We start from the raw sequence: 22,847 nt of genomic DNA, 5'->3' as shown, positions 1-22,847 counted from the left end.
AAGTAAATCCTGGTGGAATTACTAAGCAATGTGGGTTTGCAGCCAGAAGAATCAGCGTCCACTCATCCTTGGAAAGGCTGTGTGGGGTGGCAGAAGGAGGCCGGGGTGCCGCCTCTGACCTCTAACCCCAAGCCCTGGAGTCAGGCCCTGAGTCTTCACCACAGAACCTCCTAAGCATGGACATCTCACTGGCCTGAGGTCTGTAAGGTTTGAGGGATCACAAAACCCCTTTCTGAATCTGATTAAAGCAAGTTTCCTCTCCCCAAAAGAATTCATATACATGGAAAACATGGACTTTTCTGACCTCTGCAGAAGAAGCACGATCCTTTAGGTAAGGTCCACCCCTGGAGGCTAAACAGAGCAATCTACCCACCCAGGCCGGAAGGGCACAAGAGCCACTTTCTCAGAAATTAGCCTTTCTCAGGGCTAATTCAGCCATCTCACTCTTTTCTTTGGCTGTATTTCCAGTAAAACGAGACCAGTCAAACCGAAAGTGTGACAGAACACACACGGGGCACACACAGACAAGCACACACCTGCACTCACACACAGACACACCAACTTTCTAAGCTTGGGATCAGATGTGCTTGAAAACTAGTCTTGGCTTTAGATGTAATCACCCTAGTTTAGAGAATGACAGCTTTATTGTTCAATAAAACAAATTAATTGATTCAGCTATCTTCACTAGTGGTTAGGAGGTTTTATGTATTTATCTGAGAAACAGGAGGAGATTATAAAATAGTGGGAAAGGAAAGATTCCTCCACGGAAGCTACATCTAAGATGGTCTGTGTACGGTCCAGAGGCTGCAACCTTTGGCTTTTTCCTGTGAGAATCCTTGACTCCAGCACAAAAGGGCAAAAAAGACATTGAAAATAACCACTGTCGAAAGAGGACATTTTACAGAGGTTCTTTAAAAATCCTTATGTGGAAGAAAACAGAATTGTCTTAAAAAAATTACCCTCTTCTCTGCCTTCTCCTCTCTCCACAATTTACCCTTTGCAAACAGACAGGCTTCTGGCCTCTGGAGTGGAAGAAAAGGTGCAGGGAGCATTGTGATTCGACAGAGGGAGGAGTAATTTAATTGTCTGACTCCTTCTGTGCTAGAGAATATCAAACAGATGAGGAGGATAAAACAGGGAGCTCAATAATTAATTTCCATGTTCCCTACTAGTGGGGCTTCTTCGGGCCCTGTGCCGTGATTACAGGGAAAGGTTGGATTCTGAAGTTTCACTCATTAGCTACGTGTTATATGAAAATACCTGTATTTTCAAAAGGCATAGTGACAAGAATGAAAAATTTCAGCTATTAAAAATATCCCAGTGTCAGGGACTTTTGTGAAAGAACAAAAACTCTCTGATTCCCTCAGATAAATAATGAAACGGATGGTTGTTGAGAGGTTAAGGGTCAAACCTTCCCTGTTGACTAAAACACAAGGTTGACTTAAAAGATTTTCAGAAGTTATTCAAGGAGCTGCGCATCAGGCTGGGGTTTTCTTTCGTTCTAATGAAACCGGGTGGGGTCCCTTAAATTTCTGCCACTGCCGCATTCAAAGCGCCCAGGTTTCAGTGCACTGGACACTGTCTTTGACTCTGGCCCTGCAAACTGCGTGTATAATAGAGAGCGTTTGTGGCTAATTAAATGATGCCGTCCCAGGCTCTGAGTTTATCCAACGGTAAGTATTAAGATTTAATTAATTCCAAATGAACTGTTAAGTTGTCCATCCAAACAGGTGGACGATGGAGCTATGAGCAAACTTGTCGCTGCCGAAAGCCTCTCCTGTCCCCATCCACCCAGGCTGAGAGCCGAGAGCGTTTTCTTTCTGGAATACTGATTAGCCCAACATGCATTTGTTCGCAGGCTTAGGATTCAAACCTGGGTAACATAATTTTTAGCACAAATTGTTCAATCATTCAAACACACAAACATTTCAAGGTAATTTCTGCAAATCCCCGTTGTGATCTAATTTCTTATTAAGCAGAATAAAGCTGTTTGGCATTGCAATTAATCAGTTTGGGGCTCCACAGAGCATTTGCTGCAGTGTGTTGCCTTTTTTCATTTTTAAGGGAGTATTGGAGTCGTGTTCCCTGGGCTTCGTCCCTGCGTCTCCCACGTGCACACACACCTGTGCCTGGCCACACTGCCACAGTGACAGGATGCTCGGCCAGTCCAGCAAAGGCGGCCATCAGAGAGCTTTCCTTTTACCACATTCTTGTGTGTATGTGTGTGCACAAACAGCTGCCAGAAAAATTGTTAAATTTGTGTTTTATAAAAAGGAATCAAAGACTAAGACACTGTATCAATTAAAAAAGTATACAGTGTCTCAACATTAAACAAATCATAAATCATGTTTGTGAATACCTTTATTCTTATTGTAAACCTCTGCCAAAAAATGGCCCCTTGTGCAACTGAGGAGAGTTGTGCTGGGACAGGGACGTGGGGGCCAGAGGAGGAGTGGGGCTCACTCCCGAACAGTGGAGTACATCTGACTTGGCACTTCCACTTGGAGTGTTTTGTACAAACAGTAGCCATTAATCAGGAGCCTCACGGTTGGGAGAGAATGGCACTCAGACCTTGGGATGTTCCAGGGCAAAAGTTACTCAAAGTCTAATAATTTCTTTCAAAGATTTGGATCTAATTTCTAGTTGCGACTAATCAATAGGCAATTTATGAATGACCAGTATTGTTCCCCAGGGTTTAGAAAGACATACTGGGTAAACAGTCATTCACCAGTAATCAGTTACAAGAGGCAGCATCTCAGTTTAAGAGGCAAAGTAAAGCATGTGTTTTTATTTAACAAGAAAGATCTCAGAGAAGATAGATAGAGTTGTCTTTTTTTTTAGAAGCAGAAATGACTGTCTTTTGAATAGAATAAATAGGGGGTCATAATTCTCTGATCTGACCTAATTTTAACAAGTAAAATGATCTGTTAAAACATCCCAGAGAGAATAGGAATTAGACCAGGTCAATAGTAGGTCAAACAGATAGGGTGCTAAAATATCCTTTTTACTACTTTGTAGCATTTTATGCTAATTCAGTTCCCCTCTCTGTGATAAACAAAGCAAGTGGGAAGTAGCTAGCGTCACACAGCGATGGGTCCCTAAGCTACAATTTAATACAAATCCAGTAATTCCATTGTACAGCATATCGACTTCATTTAGGAACGACAAATACCAAAGGCGTAAGGATTAGATTGTTTGCCCCACACTGCAGGTACATTGCCTTTAAAGCACAAGAAAACTAATATGGTTTTAGTGGATAAACCTTGTGTGGAATAAACGTGAAAGTAGACATTGTGCTGTCATCAGGAAAAGGCACTAAACTCAGAAGTACTGGGAGGCAGGTACACTAGACGTCGTAGCCGTAAAGGGCATTGACGGATGCTGAGAGCAGCTAAGGTTGGAAAACATTTGCAGCTAAAGAGGGAAGCGCCAGTCTCAAGGCTGCTCTGGATATTCTGCCCAGTACTCTGCAAGAAAGACAGGAAGAATGACTCAGTGTGAGCTTCCTAAAGGGCTCAGCCAGAAGTAACTTCACTCTCCATGCCCCATCAACCCATTAGGAAAATTTCCTCTCCTCAGCACTGTAAATGAAACCCCATGCCCTGCAAAAGTTGAATTACCCGTGTAGATTATTTCTTGTCTCCTAAGAGAGAGTTTTGCTCACTGTCATTTATTACTGGGTAAGGCTGAAAGATTAGATGGTTAAGGGTGTGAATTAACTAAGCCCCTTAAAGCTATGGTGCACCTACTGGTGTTGGTGGGATTAATCCATCTCTCTTCAGCACCTTATTTACAGCCCAGGAGTAACTTAGGCCCTGGAGAGGGCAAAGCTCTTCATGCGAGGGAGTCTTTAGTGCCTCTTGGTGGGGAGACCTGGCTTCTTGGATGCAGAAGACAAGGAAGATGAACTGGCTGAGACCTCCAGATTTTTAAAAAATGTATGCAAGTCTTGAATTGGCAGTAAAGATAAAATTGGTGGTGGTTTGAATCCCTAAAGAGGTGACATTTGGATTTGATTAAATTCCCCATCGGAGACTCCATCTACATGCACAACTGCTCCTTCAATTTTGATGAAATTGACTCAATTTAGTCCAAAGAAAATGGCCCGCTCAAAGGCCTGATAGAAAACTCATGTGAACTATTTAAGTCTCTGGGGATGGCTAAGTAGTCTCTGGCATATGAAAGATACACTATCTTTAATTACATATTTTGGCAAAGGCAATAATGATTTTTGCAGACTTACTAGTTCTCATCCTATCCAGGAATCGAGGTTGAGGAATTTGTTCCAACCACCTGGTAAAAGTTCATACGGGATGTGAGGAGGTCTGGATCCTTTAACCAACTTTCTACTCACTCCGCAGAAAGCACTTGAAGTCAGGCTTCGTTACTGCCAAGAAACATTGTGTTCTCTGTGTGCTTGGAGCTGGGAGTATAAAAAGGCAGTCGGTGTGTTTTTTGAGCTCAGGAGTTTATTATCTGGTTGGAAAGCACTGCAGAGGGATGGTGAAACCACCGAGAACCACAGTGAGGAACAGCAAAGCCTCCCAGAAGAAACGCCGTGTGGACGGTGGCCTTGACCCTGGGCTTCCCCTACGCAGGTCCTGTTGCAGGCACCGGGCACTAGTAACTCAGAAGTCATAACAGCCACCTGGAGGGCAGATGCCCTTGTTGTTACAGATGAGAAAAGTGAGACACAGAGAGGTCAGTAAGTTTCCCCCGTGGCTTTATGTAAGTGGTTAGAAGCTCAGGCTCTCTGGCTCTGGAGCTCATGCTCCTACCCACTGCCTTCTGGTCCTGGGGAAATTAGCAAAGGAAGATGCAAGAGGAGAGAGGCAAAGAGCTCTCCCAAGGGAGGAGAATTATTGCAAAGGAGGAAGGAACAGGCTGAACAGACCCAGGGAGCAAGCCAGCCTGTGAGCACGTGTCACTGGAGATGGTCCTGATAGGAGAGAAGGGGGCTGGATGTACAAGTCAGTAGGTGGGTCTCAGCTGGACATTGGAGCAAGGAGAAGTTTGAACTTGACTTGAAGGTGATAGAAGCCATTTAGCTTTCTGATCCAGAGGAAGGTGTTTGAGATATTTATTTTAGGCAAGTTATTTTTATAGAAGTGAAGATGGAGGAAATGAATGAAGAAGCTTGAAGAAATAAACACCATGGAGTCAGCAGAATGATTTAGGAGATACCAAGGGCTTGGGTTGGGACTGGTGAGGAGGGAGTTAAGGCAGGGCTCCCAGGGCATGTGTGGGGGTGGGGTGCCTGGATGCATCTGGGGTTGGGGAGAGGGTGGAAGGAGCCCAGCCAGAATGTTGCCCAGGAGCCCTGGGTCAGGGGTCCCTGGGAAAGATGACATGGTGACTTTGAGCCATGCTGATTCCGGGATGCCACAGCTCTGTGTGGAAGACATGGTCCACGCACGGGGTCTCTCAGCAACAGGGGAAACCAGACAACATTTTAATTGTTACTTTTAACATTATTACACAGGATTGGGACAATTTTTTTAAAGAACAGAGTGATTTTCTGCACTCTCATTAGATGATTCAATTATTTTCATGAAAACTTACTAATTCCATTTATGAATTCCGCAAATTCTTTCACTAAAATTATAAATATAATTGGCATCCAGATGCTAATCACAAAACACTTCCTCTGTGACTCTGACTTTTGAGAGGAAAGAGGGGAAGCATATAACATCGTTTTTAAAAATGTGTTCCCAGAATAACTGCACAGGGGGTTTCATTAGTTTACTGTGAAGCCTTTGTCAGACTTCCCTCTTCACCCCCCGCCTGTGGCACCTTTGTCTGAAAGAACATTCCTCCCGGTTTTCCTGGTTTTATAGCTTTTTGGTATAGATGGTCACCTGATTAATTAGCTATAAAACGACACAGGAAAATACAAAACAGACGCCCAATTGCACCTTGTGTGTAATGTATTATTCATCCCACCCAGTACAATCGTGTATTTGCAGGAGCTTTGCGCTGAATGTTTCTGGCAAGGTGTTGCTTAGTGATGCATTGGGTTGCAACATGGACAAAGCAAAACACACTGAAAGCTGTTCTCAAAATCCCCCTTTTGGCTAAATAAAGAAAAAAGGATAAACAATGCAATGCAGTCAGATGCCCCTAACCAGAGTTCTCTTCAGTGTGTTTCCAGCATCCTGCCACGTGCGGGGGCCACGCCATCAGCCAGTCGCTGGACCGGGAGGTTGGGATCCTGCTCTTTCTGCTCCAGTGTCGGCACGCCACAGCGTCCTCTCTTCGCTGTCGAATTCGGTGGAACAGTGGCTGAACTAAGGAAGAGGGTTGTGCTCTGAGAAAATTCAAGTGCACGTATTGAGCAGCTGCCATTTTCCAGGACTTCGGCAAGAGTCTAGGGTTTGATGCGGAGGAGTGGGACACAGTCGGTCGTGTTCCTGAGGGACCTGTAGAGGGGTTGAGGAGACATCCCAGGTGTGCCAGGGACTGGACTTCTCCCCTGTTGTGGCTCATTTGCTTTGGGGACCAAGCAGGGGGACAAACCCAACCTCCACGGGCTCAGAGGGCTGGCGACCAGCACCAGCCAGTGAAAGACTCACTCTCACGGGTCTCCCAGCTAATAAGAAAGCTTTTCTACCTGAAAACCAAGGGGCAGACACAGGAGAATAGAACCTCAGAAGCATAAAAATGGTGTTTTTGGAAAATACGGGCATCATTCAAGTCATGGGAGAAATTCAGACTGAATCTGAATTCCGGCGCACAGCCTGCCCGTCACAACTGCCCAGCACTGACTGCCTCTCGCGTTTCTCTCTGTACCAAGAAGCCTCTCTGCCTTCAGAAATACCCTTCAGAAGTTTGTTTTAAGAGATGGGTTTTTTAAAAGGCAACGTGCACATTTTCTTTCACAGACCCTCTTGGGAAAATGGTGTCTGCCCGGCCACCTGTTGGAATGCATCCCGAGAAGGATGCTGAGAGTCAATATCAGATCAATAGTGTCACACACAGTGATGCATGAGACGTGATTGTATCTCTCGCCTGAAAATCCATTTTGACAGAAGGGCAACATCGAGTCATTTATGACACCGAGATGATGGGTGAGCTGGTTAGTGAGTCTGCACACTGCCTTCTCACTGACATGGAAGGAGAAACCGGTGTGGACTCCGATTCTAACTGACAACTGGGCACCGTATCCATGTTAACACATCAATAAAGGACCAGGCGGTTTTCAGGTAGGAATACAGCTCGCTCAGGCCCCTATGAGGAAACTCAATTAATAGTCCAACTGCAACTCCTTTATCCTGTTACTGGGGAGTTTATGAGCTCATCCACCAGTAAACCCAATCCCCTTCCTCTCTGAGATCCGTCCAATCTATACAGTAAGGTGAGTCACAGTCTGGCTGTCTATCCAATTTCTTTTAAATTAAATATCTTAGTTCATGAGTGGGTCAAAAAATCAGCTTCATGATACGCCTGGCAGGAATACCTTATCATAGTCCTAAAACCCGGAAGGCAAGTATGTTTTAATACAAAATTAATACAAAAACCCTTTCTTTTTGAGACAGGGTCTTACTCTGTCTCCCACTGTGGAGTGCGATGGGGCGATTTTGGTTCACTGCAACCTCCACCTGCTAGGCTCAATTCTCCCACCTCTGCCTCCCAAGTAGCTGGGACTACAGACACACACCATCACACCCTGTTGATTTTTTTGTTTTTACTTATTGTAGAGATGAGGGTCTCACTATGTTGCCCAGGCTGGTCTGGAACTCCTGGGCTCAAGTGATCCTCCCTCTTCGGCCTCCCAAAGTGCTGGGATTACAGGTGTGAGGCACCGTACCTGGCCAGAATCAGTTTTTCGATTGGCCATTTAGCTAGGATTTCAGTATGTCTTTGCTCTCTCCCTTGAATGACATTTCCATAACCATGACAACAGTGAACCTTGGTTTTGTGTTTTTCCACAGAAAAATATTAGCTTTATAGTAAAAGCAAGGCATGCAGGCCTCCTGCCCTAGATAGGAGCATGTCATGTGCCAGTGCCCTGGCCTCTCCTCCTGAGATCCTGGCAGGGTTTACAGCAAGACCACAGGTCTCCACAAATGTTCACTGAATGAATGACAGTAGGGTTCCCCATTGAACAATTTAGTACAATTTGATTAAACCTTTAAGTGTTACAGTTTATAGCATGCACCAAAAATATCTCATCTAATCATGTCACAAGATCTATGGGACTAATATTCTTCAAGCTGTGGACTCAGAGGGGCTAGGTGACTCGTCCTAGGTCACACAGCATGGAATGCAGTCATAACACAGAGATCCCATTGTGTCCTCTCCCCCAATCACATTACCTGCCTCCAGCTCCTGCACAAATATGTTTAATCTTAGAAGTTCAGAGCGCTGCATGCCATTTGGGTTTTAGAACTCATTTCTTTGATGAGGGTTCTTTCTGAATTATAAAATATTCAGCTAATCTGGATTCAGGTTTCTCAAATACAAACACTGACTTCTGATTCCTGCTGATCATTCACAATCCACCCAGTGTCCACCCTGATCCCCATGTGGAAGCTGGGGACACAGCATCAGGTGACTGCCATTGATGGCATCATGAGCATGGAGGTGACATACTGTCTTAACAGTTAAGAGTCATCTGTTGAGCCAAATTCAGGTTAAGCCAGGTCTATAGAATAGAATCTTCCAATCACACAACACATTGATTCCCATTGACATGTGACGGTGTGATAAAATATGCCTGCCATTGGTTTCAGCCCAGACCTCTCCTTGTGGCAGCTCGTAGGTATCCAGTCCTTCCAAATTTTGCAATACTTCCTTATACTTTGCTGCCTTCACCTGTAAACAGCCAAACAAGCGTGGGTTAGAGCTCACGCCTGGAAAAGATTCCCTCTGGAAGGACAACAGCCACCTCTCTGCAGCCACCTCTGCTCTCCAGGAAGGAATATTCTGCAACCGCACAGCCACACCCACAGCTGCTCTGTTCCTGCAGGAGCTAAACTGAATGGACCAGCCTGATCCCAGCAAGGCTGCTGCGAGTGAGCCTTTGCCTTTGAATATCCCTGCTTTATCCAATGGGAAGACACCTGCTCAGAGAAACTAACACCTGGTGTTAAGAAGCTCTGGTAACTTGAAGGAGAGAAATAGCTGGGACTTGGAAAGCAGAAAGCTGAGCTGCAGCCTCAAGAACAGGGATCCCAAGCTCCCTCCTCCTCAAACTAGATTCTCAGGCTCAGTTCTTTTCTCTTCCCTGTGACTTCCAGTTCCCACTTTGGGGTTCTGGCAGTAGAGCCCCCTCTTGCTTTCCCTCACATTGCAGTTGAGCATATGAGACCAGTTCTGGCATTTGCCATTTGGGGCTAAAAGCTCAATGAAAGAGAAGCCACAGTTCTCTGTCAGCGTCATGGCAAACAGTGGTAGAAGAATGGCATGTCACAGTTTTATTTCCAAAGCATGCAGGAAGCATTAATGAATTAACAAGTTTGTTGAAGGCTTTGAATTTCTTTATGAAAATTCCTTTTAGATTTGACAGCTTGTTCAACAGTGGAGAAAGCAACATCCTTTACACAATCATTTGTTGGGTCAATAAAATTAAATTAATGTGCATTTGAAGTTACAAAATCTGGGAGGTAGAAAACCACACAAGTTCACCCTTAAAAACAATCTCCTTCCCTGCATTAATGACGGATATCTAAATGAGTGGCCAATACAGTTGGTATGTGGGACAAGGGTGTGCAGAAAACTCCCACCAGAGTCTCTCACAGAAATACAATAACCCAATCAAACTCTGCCTCCTCTTTACAGTTGGTGGGCTCTGTGGAATTACAGCAGTAAGTTGCAAATGCTACACAAAATAGAAGTCCCATTTCAGTGCATCATGAGTTGTTTGATGTAAGTTGCAGAGTATGTGGGGCCACGTTCGTGCTATAATATTCACTGTATTCTGGAGTCAAACACATTCGAAAAAAAGTCCATTGAGCCCAAACATTCCCAGATGAAAAAAGAGAATAAAAATGTCTGCTGACAGTTTTTAAAGCTTCTGATTTTCCATTTCCTCCCTCCCCAGGACACACTCTAGTAGGGGAATTTCAGGGACTATAACTCTTTCTCTCATCTTGTTTTGCTTTGAAACAAAAAGCCCCACCAACCCTCAAACTATTTTTCAAAACTAAGTTTTTATACTTCACTATGGTTTGATACAATGTATTTCAGGGCTGCTACACAGGCGATTTGAGGTCTTGGGGAAGGAGGCTTGAGCCTCCCTGCAGGAAGATTCCCTATGGCCCCATCCTGGGGTCTTCCTGAGTGAGAAGACCCTCTTATGGATGGTGGGGCTCTTTCCAAGGAAAGGGGCCTTCTTGAAGCAGAGAAACCAGACAGGATGCCAAGGCTGTGGGTGAAGATGCTGATAGCCAGTGGGATGAGCCTCTGTCCCAGTCAGGCCTGGGCTGGGGACATGGCTTTGCTTGTCCAGCAACATAGATTAGTGAGGCCAGGGTGCTGCCATTCACTCTACTCAGCAGAGCTTGCATTCCCAGCTTCCCAGCAACAGCTGCAAGGGACGAGCTATGGAGAAGTGGAGGGTTCTACACTGCTACCACCTCCCGCCAGCATCTCAGGAAGTGGAGGGTGAGGCCGTCAGTGGAGGGAGACACGGACAGAATCCAGCCCTTGCTTCAGCTTTTTCACTGACTCATCACCCTAAGCGCGCGTGGGGTTCTTCTGCCAGCCTAGTGACCTCACAGTGACTGCAGAGAGTTTTCATGGCTGGAAAGGACCACCTCGTCAGGGCGGAGGACCAAAACACTCTCCATGCTTGTTAATTCCAAGATGAGACAGTTAAGCCCCCGGATGTCTGCGGGAGAGACTAGCTTGCATTTCTAGTGATCAAGTTCAACAAGATGTCACTCCAAAGTCAAAGAGGAAACTGCACGAGGGTCCTCTTTGTTTTTCTTTTGTATGTCTGTATTCTCCCAAAAACGGTGGGGGTTGGGGTGCAGAATTGAAAGTAAGTTGGAACTAAAATCAGCTGCTTGAATTCTGGCTTCCATGGTGGCAGCCTCTAATCATGTGACCCTGGGTAAGTCCTTGAACATGCTAAATAAAATTGCCTAATGTACTAGAAAATAGAAACTAAAGCATATAAAAATAAAGAGCTAGCCAGTGTGACAAAGCAAGAAAAGGAATTAACAGGCATACCATATTGGGAAAAAGGAAATTAAACTGTCCTTATTTGTAGCCAACATGATTATCTATGTACAAAACCCCACAAATCTACAGGAAAAAAAGCTTCTAGAACAAATAATAGCAAGGTGAGAATATTCAAGGAAACACACAAAATCATATTTTTATATACTAGCAATCAATAATTGAAAATCAATATTATAAAAAATTACAAGAGCTCAAAAAATATTTTGGTGTAAATATGAGAAAACATGTAAAAATCTAATGATGAGAACTAAAAATTCTGATGATAGAAACCAAAGATAATCTAAATAAATGGAGAGACATATCATGCTCATGATTGGAGGACTCAACATAGTTGGTGTCATTTTTCCCAAAACTGATTCATGGACTTAATACACTTCTGATAAACCTCCAGCAGAACTTTTTGTAGCTATTGACAGGCTGACTATAAAATTTATGAAGAAAGACAATGGAACTAGAACAGCCAAAACGATTTTGAAAAAGAAGGACTAAATTGAAGATCTCACATTTCCCAATTTTAAGACTACAAATTATAAAGCTACACATTTAATTTTTTTATAACAGCTGCATTTACTTTATGTTGATTTAATTAAAGAAGTGTGATGTTGGTGAATGATAAACACATTGACCAATGGAACAAAATGGAGTCCAGAAATAGGCCCAATAAAATACAATCAATTCATTTTTGACCACGAGGCTAAGGGAGTTCAAAGGAGAAAGGATCGTTTCTTCAACAGTTAGACATTCATATGCAAAAATATCAACTTCAACCTATATCTCAGACTTTACACAAAAGCTAACTCAAAATATATCACATACATAAATGTCAGTGCAAAATGGTAGGTTGACTCTGGAAATGGTTGACAGTTTCTTGTAAAGTTAAACATAAATTTACCATACGAATCATCAGTCTCACTCCTAGATGTTTACCTATAGGGTCCAGCCCTATAGGGTTCTGTGAGCCCCTCCCTGTTGGTGCAGAGATAAGAAACTGTAGAAATAAAAGACACAGATACAGAGATAGAGAAAGGGAGTTTGGGCTCAGGGGTCCACTGCCAACCAAAGCACGGAGACCTGCAGTGGCCCGAGTGCCTGGACATCCTGACTTTTATTGAGTACAAAGCAGGGGGCAGGGAAGGTAGGGTGAGGTACGGTGGTCGGTGATAGGGTCTTGGAGATAGGGGGCCCAAGACTTTCAAGCAGCGGAGGCCAGGAAGAAAGCCAATGAGTCAGTGCTTTTCAAGCACATTGTCAGAAATATCAAGGACACTAAGATTATGTTACTATCATTAATTCTTACCTTTTATGAAGAGAAACCAGGTGCAGAAGCAGGGTGTGAGAGTAGACATGGAACGTGACCACTGAGGCACAGCATCACGTAGAGACAGTTAAGCCCCGGATGTCTGTGGGTGTCCCTGACAGCCATCAGGCCTTACCGCAAGAGCTTGGAGAAGCAGAATTTTCTCCTAACTTGCCCAGGAAGGAGATGTCTCGGCCATTTTGGACATCTCCCTCCATAGCTGGCTAAACAGCGGGGTTTTCACAGCGCTGGCGCTGCCGCACAGCCGAGGCGCCCTCCGACAGCCCTTATGCAGGCGTGACAGAGGGCTTAGAGCATCTTGCCTTAGGGTCACTTTGTTCACAATGTCACTCATTGTAACCCAATGGGTTACAATGGAACTCAGTTCCATAACCCAATAGTCATTATTAAAACTAAAGGTTATATTGAGTATATATCTTTATGATTATAAGGAGTAACTATAAGATTATATATGATTATATAAAGGAATAACTATGTGCCTACATTTCTAATTCTTTTCTAAATCAATATGTATACGGGAACAGGCTGAGGCCTCAGACCCTTACCAGGGCACTTGTGGGGCTTCCCCCTACATTTACCCAAGAGAAAAGCAAACATATATTCACAAAAAACCTAGACACAATGTTTATAGCATTTTTTTTTTCCTTACTGGTCCCAAACTGTAACCAATACAAATATCTTCTGGTGGGTGAATGGATGAACAGTGATACAATGAAAGACTCTTCAGCAATAGAAAATAACAATACACCCAACGTGGATGAATTTCAAAGGCGTTATTCGGGGTCACCCTCTATGCACGCACATTGCCTGTGACGTTCTCACAAAAGGCTAAGCTACAAGGTCAGGGAACGTACCAGCGGCTGCCACAGGTCAGGGATGTACGTGGAGGATTTAACGACTAGCGGGCAGCACGAGGGAGTTTTGGAGGGTGATGGAGAGGTTGTATATCCTGATTGTGGCAGTGGTTATGTAAATCTATATATATGTTAAAACGTATAGCGTATACACCAAAAATTTGAAAACACCTACTTTTGCTTTATATTAATTTCAATGCTTTTAAAATCAAAAACAAGAAAAATAATAATACACGATTCACCCATCTTATTCATAGGTTTACTCTACAAATATTTTAAAGCCCAAATAAATGCAAAGTGTTGCTACAAAATTAAACACCTTGGACCGACACTTTTCAACTTCCGGTAGTTAAGGTTTCCACAACGTTATTCGGCATCTAAGCCCCTCTTCAACACAGTTCGAAACACAGTTCCTCCGGGCTTCACGCCAGGGCTTGCCTTGTGTGGCTGGATCCACCGGAAACAGAGTTTCCCTCAGAAACCTGGACTTTACCTGTCACGCCGTCCTGATGGGACTCCTGCTCACCTTGGAGGACAGTGGGACGTCCTTAGGCGCTGAATGTCACCCCTCAATATTCCTGTGTTGAAGTCCTAACCCCCATGATCTCAGATGGTGACTGTATTTGGAGATGAGTCTTCAAAGGGGTAATTAAGGTAAAATGAAGTCACTAAGCTGGGCCCTAATTCAGTATAACTGGGGTCCTTAGGAACAGAGTAATTTGGACAGACGCATATATAGGAAAGCCCATGTGAAGACCCAGGGAGAAGGCAGCCAACTGAGGAGAGGGGCCCCCAAAGAAACCAATCCTACCGGCATGCTGACGTCAGACTCCCAGCCTACAGAATTGTGAGGTGACACATTCTGCGGCTGAAGCCCCCCAGTCTGTGGTGCCGTGTAAGGGCAGCCCCAGGAGACTCATCCAGACACCTCTCACCCGGTGGGTTCCGCAAAATCTCCCAGCTCCCGTGAGCTGTCCCGTACCTCACTTCCTAGCCACGAGGCGTGTAAGGAGTTAAGAAAAGCATTGTAAAATCAGATCAGGCCTCCACTGTCTGCTTGAAAGTTGCATCTCTAGATTTTACATGAATTTTTAATTTTAGATGACACCTTTGACTAGAAGTGACAGTGGAGCAGATCATTTGTGTAATTACAGCAACAATCACCGAGGAAAGGGAGCACCTCTCAAAAGAACAGAAAATACGAAATGGATTTGATGGCGAATGGGGTTGGTAGCCGGAGTTGCAGGAGCCTTCAGCTTGCTGGAGCTGCAAAGCAGCGCATGACCTCACAGCCTTGCAAAACAGGCAGTTATTTATTTTCCCATTTTAGGGTAGGTATGCCATAAATTCTCAGGGAAAAAGCAACACTTGCTTCCAAAGCATGTTTTCTGAGGGCCAGAAAAACAAAAAAGCAAAAACAACAACAACAACAACAACAACAAAACAAAGGAAACCTCCAGCAGGAAGGCATCAGATAAATAAAACCCAGTCAGTAAATAAAACCAAATCGCGGCTTGTGTTCACATGCTTGGGCTGTGTGTTTCCAGTGATCATGTCCTCAGCAATACAAGACGCTGTGTTTTGGCTTTCTTTCCGCCTCAGATCTGATATTCAAGGCATATTAGTGACTATAAGGCAGAGTAATTAAGCTGACAATCTGTCCACGCGGTAGAAGCATGATAAAAAGCTTTAAAATGACTTGGTCTGGAAGACACAGGTGTGGAAACGCTTGGCAGTTTTCATAGCACAAAGCAACCTGATGTGTCATACGGTGAAGCAGCAAAAAGCAAGCTGAGGGATGATAAACTTACAGGAACGCAGTCTGAACGCAAGATCTTTCTGCTTCCGCAAACTGAGTTTAAAGAACTGCCTCCAACTTAAATCACTTTAGAGGAACAGGAGTGGCAGCTGCTGTGGATTTTTAAGATACTGATAACACCACCACAGTTTTAGAAAAGCTATCCCTGTTGAATCGCTGGTTTGAGAGTAAATGTCATGTTTTTATTGCTTACAGGAAGACCACAACTAATTAGCCTAAGTTAAGCAAAGCATATCCTTTGAAAATTAGAGACAAGTTACTTTGCCCTCGGATGAGTGGCCTATTATTTACATGGTTGCTGTGAACATCCTGCAGTCTCTGAACTGGAACTTGGTATTGTCAGTGGAAGTAGCCTGGGAACAAGCACCCTTATCTTGTGACGGTAATGTTTTTTTGGAGGAAAAAATAATTCAACAGGTGGAAGTAACTAGTGCTCTCTTTTGCTGGGTTTTGAGGGTCATAACCTAAATTCAGTTTCCAACTGGAAGGTTTGGAAGTTGCAATTCACGTTTCCTTGCTTGTTCTGGATGCTGTAACCAGCCATTTTCAAGGTGCTGGTGGAATCAGTGGGATTATTAATTTGGGAATGTGATCGAGGTGTCCAGTTTGTTATGGAGACCAGCAGTTCTTCCCGGCCCCAGGGGAAGGAAGGATCACAGGGGCCCACTGAGGGTGTTTTCAGGATGGAACACTCTGAGAATGAAGAGAAGGACCCGTCTATGGCAAGGGCCTGGAGATTTGCTCGCTTACAATCACACTGAGTTCAAACCTTTCCCTGCATTTTCCAGATTTACTACATCTTGAATGAAAATGAGAAACACCTTTCTTGGTGCAGAAATAGATCCTTGGCTCATAAAGTTAAGTCCAGTATCAAGGAGGCGATCTGTGGCATCTGAACGGATGCGCCTCACTCCTGAGAGAGCTCTGCCTGAAATATTCCTTCTTGAATAAGGAAGTTGCCTCCTTATTCAAATTCCACTTCCCCTTTGCGTGTTCTCTGGGAACATGAATCTTTTAAGGTAAGATGTTCATTTAAAATGCACACATGCTGGGGGGAGGTAGAAATCCAGCTGTAAAGACCCAGGCACGTGTGTTTGTGTCAGGTGGGGAGACTGAGGCGGATGCCATCCAGGCTGCATCCTCACACATGGGAGCCAACCCAATCAGTCACTCTCATGACTAGGCTTTCCCGGTGGAGCAGTTTAGACAAAAAGGAGCATCCTGCTAGTGGCACACCAATGGGAAGGATTCCTAGTCGATGAAATGTAGTCATGTCCAAAGGGAAAAAAGACCCCAGATTGCAATTCCAGCCAGCAGCTCAACTGCACACTTGCTTGTGTGTGCGTGCCTCCTTGTCCTCGGTGTTCTGCCTGTGTTCAACAGGTCACCAGGGGAAAAATAGCTCTGTGAGAAAAGAGACTGCTCCAAGGGCGTTCCAGGCCATGTGGCTGATTCATCCAGGACCTCAGCAGTCAGCTGCTGAACTGATAGATTGAGAACTTTTCCGGGGTGAAATTAAACCAAAGGTAGCTTTGAGTAGCACAACAGAAAGGGCAATACTGCTGGACATAAGACACTACTGGGTAAAAAGTCAAGGTGTCCTAGGACCCATTGTTAAAGTTAAGAAATATTAGTGAATAGGATTCTTAGTTAATTATGCTCTGTCTGTAATTATTCCTAAGGTGAACGAAGTGATTACTATTTCCATAATTGATGTTTTCCAGGGGTTGCTTTAAAAGTGAAAATCCCCTGACAGATTGAAGGATGGCAAACTTGAGGCTTTAAGCAAGGGGCCGGGGTAATCACCGGCAAGGAGGAGACAGTGTGTCTGACCCCATGGTGGGCAAAGTCCTGGAGACATTAATAAGAGATGAGATCACAAAACATCTGGAGGAATAAACCAGTCAGGGTGGCTCGTGACAGCACAGGCTGCCTGGGAATCGGGTGGAATTGTGCTGGAAGATAGGCAGACGGCATCGCCCTCCAAGGATGCTTGTTCTGATCCACTTGAATGGTCCACACCGATGCTGGTTGCATTTAGTACAGGTGTGATGAGCAAAATGACTTCAGAGTAGTCAAAGACTGCATGTGAAGGCAGTTTTCTAGAGATAGGGGGACACGTGTGTGCAGATTTCCCTTCCCCAGAGGGACTGAGGACAGGGAGGCAGGGCCCAGCCCAAGGCTTGGCACCTCTGAAACACAGAGAAGTCCAGGCTTTCACAAAACATGCGTAACAATCGCCGTTAGTAAGAGCCATTCTCGCTTCAGGTGACTGGCACCCAAGTCAAATATCTTACGCAAAACGTGAATTTATTAGTTTACACGACAGAGAAGGAAGCTGAGGTTAGCGACAGATTGGAAAAACTGTACAAAAAAGGAACTCAATGACAGATCATGGTACCCAGGGCCACCAGGGTTCCCTCCAACCTCTCTCTCTCCCTCTCTCTCCCCCTCTTTCTCTCCCTCTCTCTCTCCCTCTCCCTCTTTCTGTCTCTCTCTCTTCCTCTCTCTGTCTCTGTCTCCCTCTCCCTCTCTCTGTCTCCCTCTCTCTCTCCTTCCCTCTCTCTCTCCCTCTCTCCCTCTCCCTATCTCTGTCTCTCTCTCTCTTCCTCTCTCCGTCTCCCTAGCTCTCTCTCTTTCTCCCTTTCTCTCTCTCTCTCCCTCTCTCTGTCTCTCTCTCTCCCTCTCTCTGTCTCTCTCTCTCCCCTCACATCTAGTTTTCATCTTTTTTTTTTTTTTTGCCTCTGTCTGGCTTTGTTCTGTAGACAGACTCCACACAGCAGAAAAGGTAACTAAGAACAATCTTGAATTCACAGCCTCAGAGCTCAGCAGAGAGAGAAAGGGACTTGTTTTCCGACAAAGCACAGAGATCAGCTGCCACAGGCGCCGTGATCGGTCCCCTCTGGGTGGCATATCTGCTGTTTATATCAATGGCTTTACTCGGAGGGTGGAATCTTGGGGCTGGTAGTCCCAAGAGAGGATCATGATTAAAGTGGACACACCCCCTGAGTGAGAGACAGTGGGCTGAATGTTGAGCCCACAAACACATTGAAAGTTCCCAAAGCAGAGCATCTGCCTCTGTGAACTCTGGAGCTTTGTCCACATTTTTAAAGCGGGTTAGGATCATAAATGCATCAGTTGTGACCGTATGTCACTCTGGGTTCTAACCTACATATTCTTGGAGTGGGAACTTTAGGTTTGCATCACTGGTAAAGGAAAAGTCCCTACAGTGTTTTTGCTGTTATTTGAAATCTTTTAGGGGCCTTGGATGTGAATGCCAGGTCTTCCCGGGTGGGGCTTTCCTTGTCACTCTGAGATGGAGCCATTGGGCATCTCCTCAGTTTGCTGTTGGGAAAAATGCCTCCCACTGCCCAGAAGCTCAGCTGGCCCATGATCTGCACGGCCTTGATAGCCTAAGGCACCAGACACCTCTCCGCTGCTGGAGAAGCACTTCGGGCTGGCTCACTATACCCTGGGCTCCCACATCTGCAGTTGCATAGGTTCTGGGCTGGGGGTCAGTGGCAGCATCTTGTAAGTCAGCAGAAGATATTGTTAACTACACAGAAAGTCAGTAGGAAATTAAGGGTGCAAGCTAGCTGGATCTCCCTGACGCTCTTCCTGCTTCCATTCTTGCCCCTCCTCACCCCCACATACACACCAATATCTGTTCTCTAGTCTAGGGGAATTTTAAATCCTTAAATCCAGTTTTCCTCCCACTTCGAATCCTCCTCTGACTTTCCATCACAATAAACAATGATCTGGAAACATTTCCCCGGTCTGCACGGCCGACACCTGCTCACCGCCACGCGTAGGCATTACACTCCCACCTCCTGCCAGGCTTCAGTGGCTCTGCTCTCACCTTCTGGACCTTCTTCTTGTTCATGGTCTATTCTTTATTCACTGAATGCCCTTCCTTGAGTTTCTACAAGGCATTTTTTTAAAAATTATTATTTATTGTACTTTAAGTTCTGGGGTACATGTGCAGAGTGTACAGGTTTGTTACATAGGTATACACGTGCCATTGTGGTTTGCTGCATCCATCACTCTGTCGTCTACATTAGGTACTTCTCCTAATGCTATCCCTCCCCTATCCCCCCACCCCCTGCTATCCCTCCCCTATGCCTCCACCCCCTGCTATCCCTCCCCTATGCCTCCACCCCCTGCTATTCCTCCCCTAGCCCCAACACCCCGACAGGCCCTGGTGTGTGATGTTCCCCTCCCTGTATCCACAGGTTTGCATTGTTCAGCACCCACTTATGAGTGAGAATATATGGTGCTTGGTTTTCTGTTCTTGTGTCAGTTTGCTGAGAATGTTTTCCAGCCTCTTTTTGCAGCTTGATACTCACATCCAGAGAGATCTTCTCTGATCTTCTCAACTAAAATAGCCTCCGAAGCTTAATTTATTTCATAAGATTTTGCCTTGCTGTGTTCTTCTCTGCCTCTCCAGGCTAGATGGAATGAGAGCTGGACTTCCTGGTATCTGCCGCTCGTCAGCAGTGCCTACCACAGTGCCTGACAAGCAGAAGGCCCTCAACTAAGTGTGGCTAGGAAATAAAGGCCTGGCGAAACGTGTAGCTCAGAAGACATAAGGCGGTGTTCCTGCTAAAGATCTGGGCGCTCGTGGTCTTCAGCCCATGCTTTCAACTATTAGCAAGTCACACACGAAGGCCAACGGGTACTTGTCGTTTTTGGAGGTTGGAATTGTCGTCCTCGCCGTGAGACTGGTAAATGGATTGTCGCTTAGCCGTGTTCCTGGCTTTGTTGTCTTAGAGGCAGTAACTCTCTTCACAGGTTGGAAAGGACTTTTTTTTTTTGGTCTTACAGGGTTTATGAAGCTCTCTAGGCAGAGTCCTTGTGGTTATTCTATGAATGAGTGAATGACTCGATAAATATTAAGGCTTCTTGTTCAAATTAGATGCTCAATAAACTGCTTAAGCTAAATAAATAATTAAAGTATGAATAGATAATCTTCTCAGATTAATGGTTAAAGAGGCAGAAGTCTAAATCAGAAAGAGAAGAGTTAAGAGAACTTCACACATTTTTCACCTCTTTTTAGCCATACAATCAAATTCCTTCCATGAAAGGCCACCTGTACAAATCCCTGACCATGAGTCTGCCCACACTGAGCTGAGAGGTGAGGACTGTGCGGCAGGGGCAGCCTTCAGGGAAAACAATCAGCACTGTCGCTGATGACCAGGCTGGAGTCACCAGTTCTTTATACAAATAACCAATTAGAGCAAATTTAATTTTTTAAGTAAATTAGACTCAAACAGTGGGCTTTCCCTACCTTTACAAACGACTGCTACCAAGTCACCAGTCCCCGTGAATTTGCTTTCCTTATCTCTTACAGAGAGGTTATGTGGACATAGTCAAGGGTGTAAAAAGAATCATGGTGGTTCTGAACTGGGAATGCTCAGCACAGGAAAGCAGGTGTGTGCACATGCATGCACACAAAGCTCTATTGTGCAGGCATCAGACAATCAGTGTTTGAGATAGCACCAAAGTCAACGAGGATGCTCTACTGGGGATTCACACACAAACTGCAATTAGACCAGCATGGAACCAGTCATCATACTGCACTCCACGAGAAGGCTGGCTGGCTCTGGTCAAGGTCCCATAAGCGAGGATATTAGCTGTGGATGTGATACAGGATGGTTTTCCAACCTGCTCATTCAAGAGCTAATTGGTAGGTCAGGAAGTTGCAGACACTCTCTGAACAAGCTAGGAAAGGGGTAAGAGGAGAGGGCAAAGTTTCACTGTGAATATAGGAATTCTCTTGCTTTAAATGCCATGTTCTTTGTTGCCTGACACAGTCACATTATCCCAGAGGCCATTTTAGTTGGTCTCCAGCTGTGAAAAAGACAACATCACATCTGTGGTGTCAAGTGGAGGCAAATACAACAGGAAAAAAATTAATTGAAAAATCTTGTCCAGCTATTTTGTGAAGAAATTAATAATGCGCTTGCCTTGTGGAGAGATGGCCCATTTTTGTGTTGTGTGCAGGCATTCAATGCATAGTTAAGTTCTTTTTAGTTTGGATGTACTGATATTGAAAAGACTTAAACTTATGAAAGATGTAAACATATAGAAATCACTCAGCAGCTTTACTGAAACGTCAATATACTAAAGTTATCAAGGTCTAGGTCCTAAAATATCTGTACTGGTCATAAACAGAGTTGTTGTTGTTGCCTGTTTAACTAATCTAAGTGAACTATTTTCTGACCGGCAAACGTGTCTGAATGTGAATCAGGCGAGGACCAGTGTTGAGGGTGGGAGAACTGACTGCCAAGTCCTCATCCCGGGACCTGTGCGTCTCACATTCACTTATTTGGTGCATCCTGAAACCTAGGTACAAATATGTGGGCCCCTTTGTTACCCAACACTTGACTGACATGGGGGAGGAGAGAATTCCCCTTGAGACAATTAAAATAATCAATTTTTCCATCACATCCTGTGAATATCACATCAATTACTATCACATTTTTAACGTGACTCCAAGTTACTTGTAATACACTATTTGTCAGTCTTTTAATTGTATCGGTAAAAATGAATTTCCACCTGATATGGTGATTAAACTAAACATGCAATAATGCATTTGATTAGGTATGGAAAAACATAAGAGAAAATCAAAATGAAAGGACACCAGTGGGTCCTTCACATCACATGCTCCCCTTCCCTTGGGCTGCGTCTTCCCTGAAGGTCCTTGGTCCTCTTGCTCTGCAGTCAGAGTTTCCTACGCTGCTGGGCACAGAAGGTCAGTTTATGAAATATTTCACAGATGCCTTGTTAACTTCCTCAAACACTATTCCCAGGGAGACATGCTGAAAGAAAGCCGTCTTTTGGCCTGAGCTGGGGTGACTTTGGGAGCTCCTGAGAACCCTGATTCGCCCAACCCCCAGAAGTAGGCAGGTCAGGACCACAGACAATGTGGGAGAATGTCCCCTCTCTCCCGGGGGACATTCATGTCTCTTCATGATGGCTCCAGCATTTGACATCCTTCCCACTGAGCAAAATGTTTCTCCTCTTCCTGAGGGGACAAGGTAAGGAGATTCAGCAGGTGGCCTGAGCCAGCAAGGAACTCCAAATTCTAGCTCTGCTGCTACCAGGGCAAGACACTTCATTTTCCAGAGCCTTCCATTTTCCAGCCATGTGGTGGAGAAAATAATCCCCCTCCTCAGGGTGGTTAAGTGCAGAGTGGAGAAGGACCTTGTAAAGCCATGCACAAAAAGACACAAGGCTGCTCCATTTCATCTCATTGACAGCAATATTCTGGCTGATTTCATTTAACGTTTCTAGGACTAAGTAATCACCGATCATATTCATCATTAAGCTAATAAGGACTAATCTCTGTGTTGTGCTAAAACGAATTGGAAACTTGACTCCTGATTGACAGATTCTTGTCGAAGGCAAGCTGTGGAAGCCACATAGAAGCAAAGGACCAGGGACTTAATTTGATTTTCTTGTCCTGAAGGTGAGGTGGCCTGGGCATGCTCAGGTGAGGGAATCCCCGATATCTACTGATCTGCCCAAGAATTCAGACAATATTTAGGGAGTGCACAGTGTACAGTCAGCCAGTGGGGCGTGCTGGAGAGAGACCAGAGGAATCATGAACTTCAAAGGGCCTTCCGAGGTTTAGTAAAGGTCTGAATCTGCAAGGTGGAAGGTGCCT

This window comes from Aotus nancymaae, unplaced genomic scaffold (genome assembly GCF_030222135.1).
Source record: "Aotus nancymaae isolate 86718 unplaced genomic scaffold, 86718_ANA_hifiasm-v0.15.2.pri h1tg000010l, whole genome shotgun sequence".
In the NCBI taxonomy this organism is placed as follows: domain Eukaryota; kingdom Metazoa; phylum Chordata; class Mammalia; order Primates; family Aotidae; genus Aotus; species Aotus nancymaae.
This window is presented reverse-complemented; position numbering follows the sequence as displayed.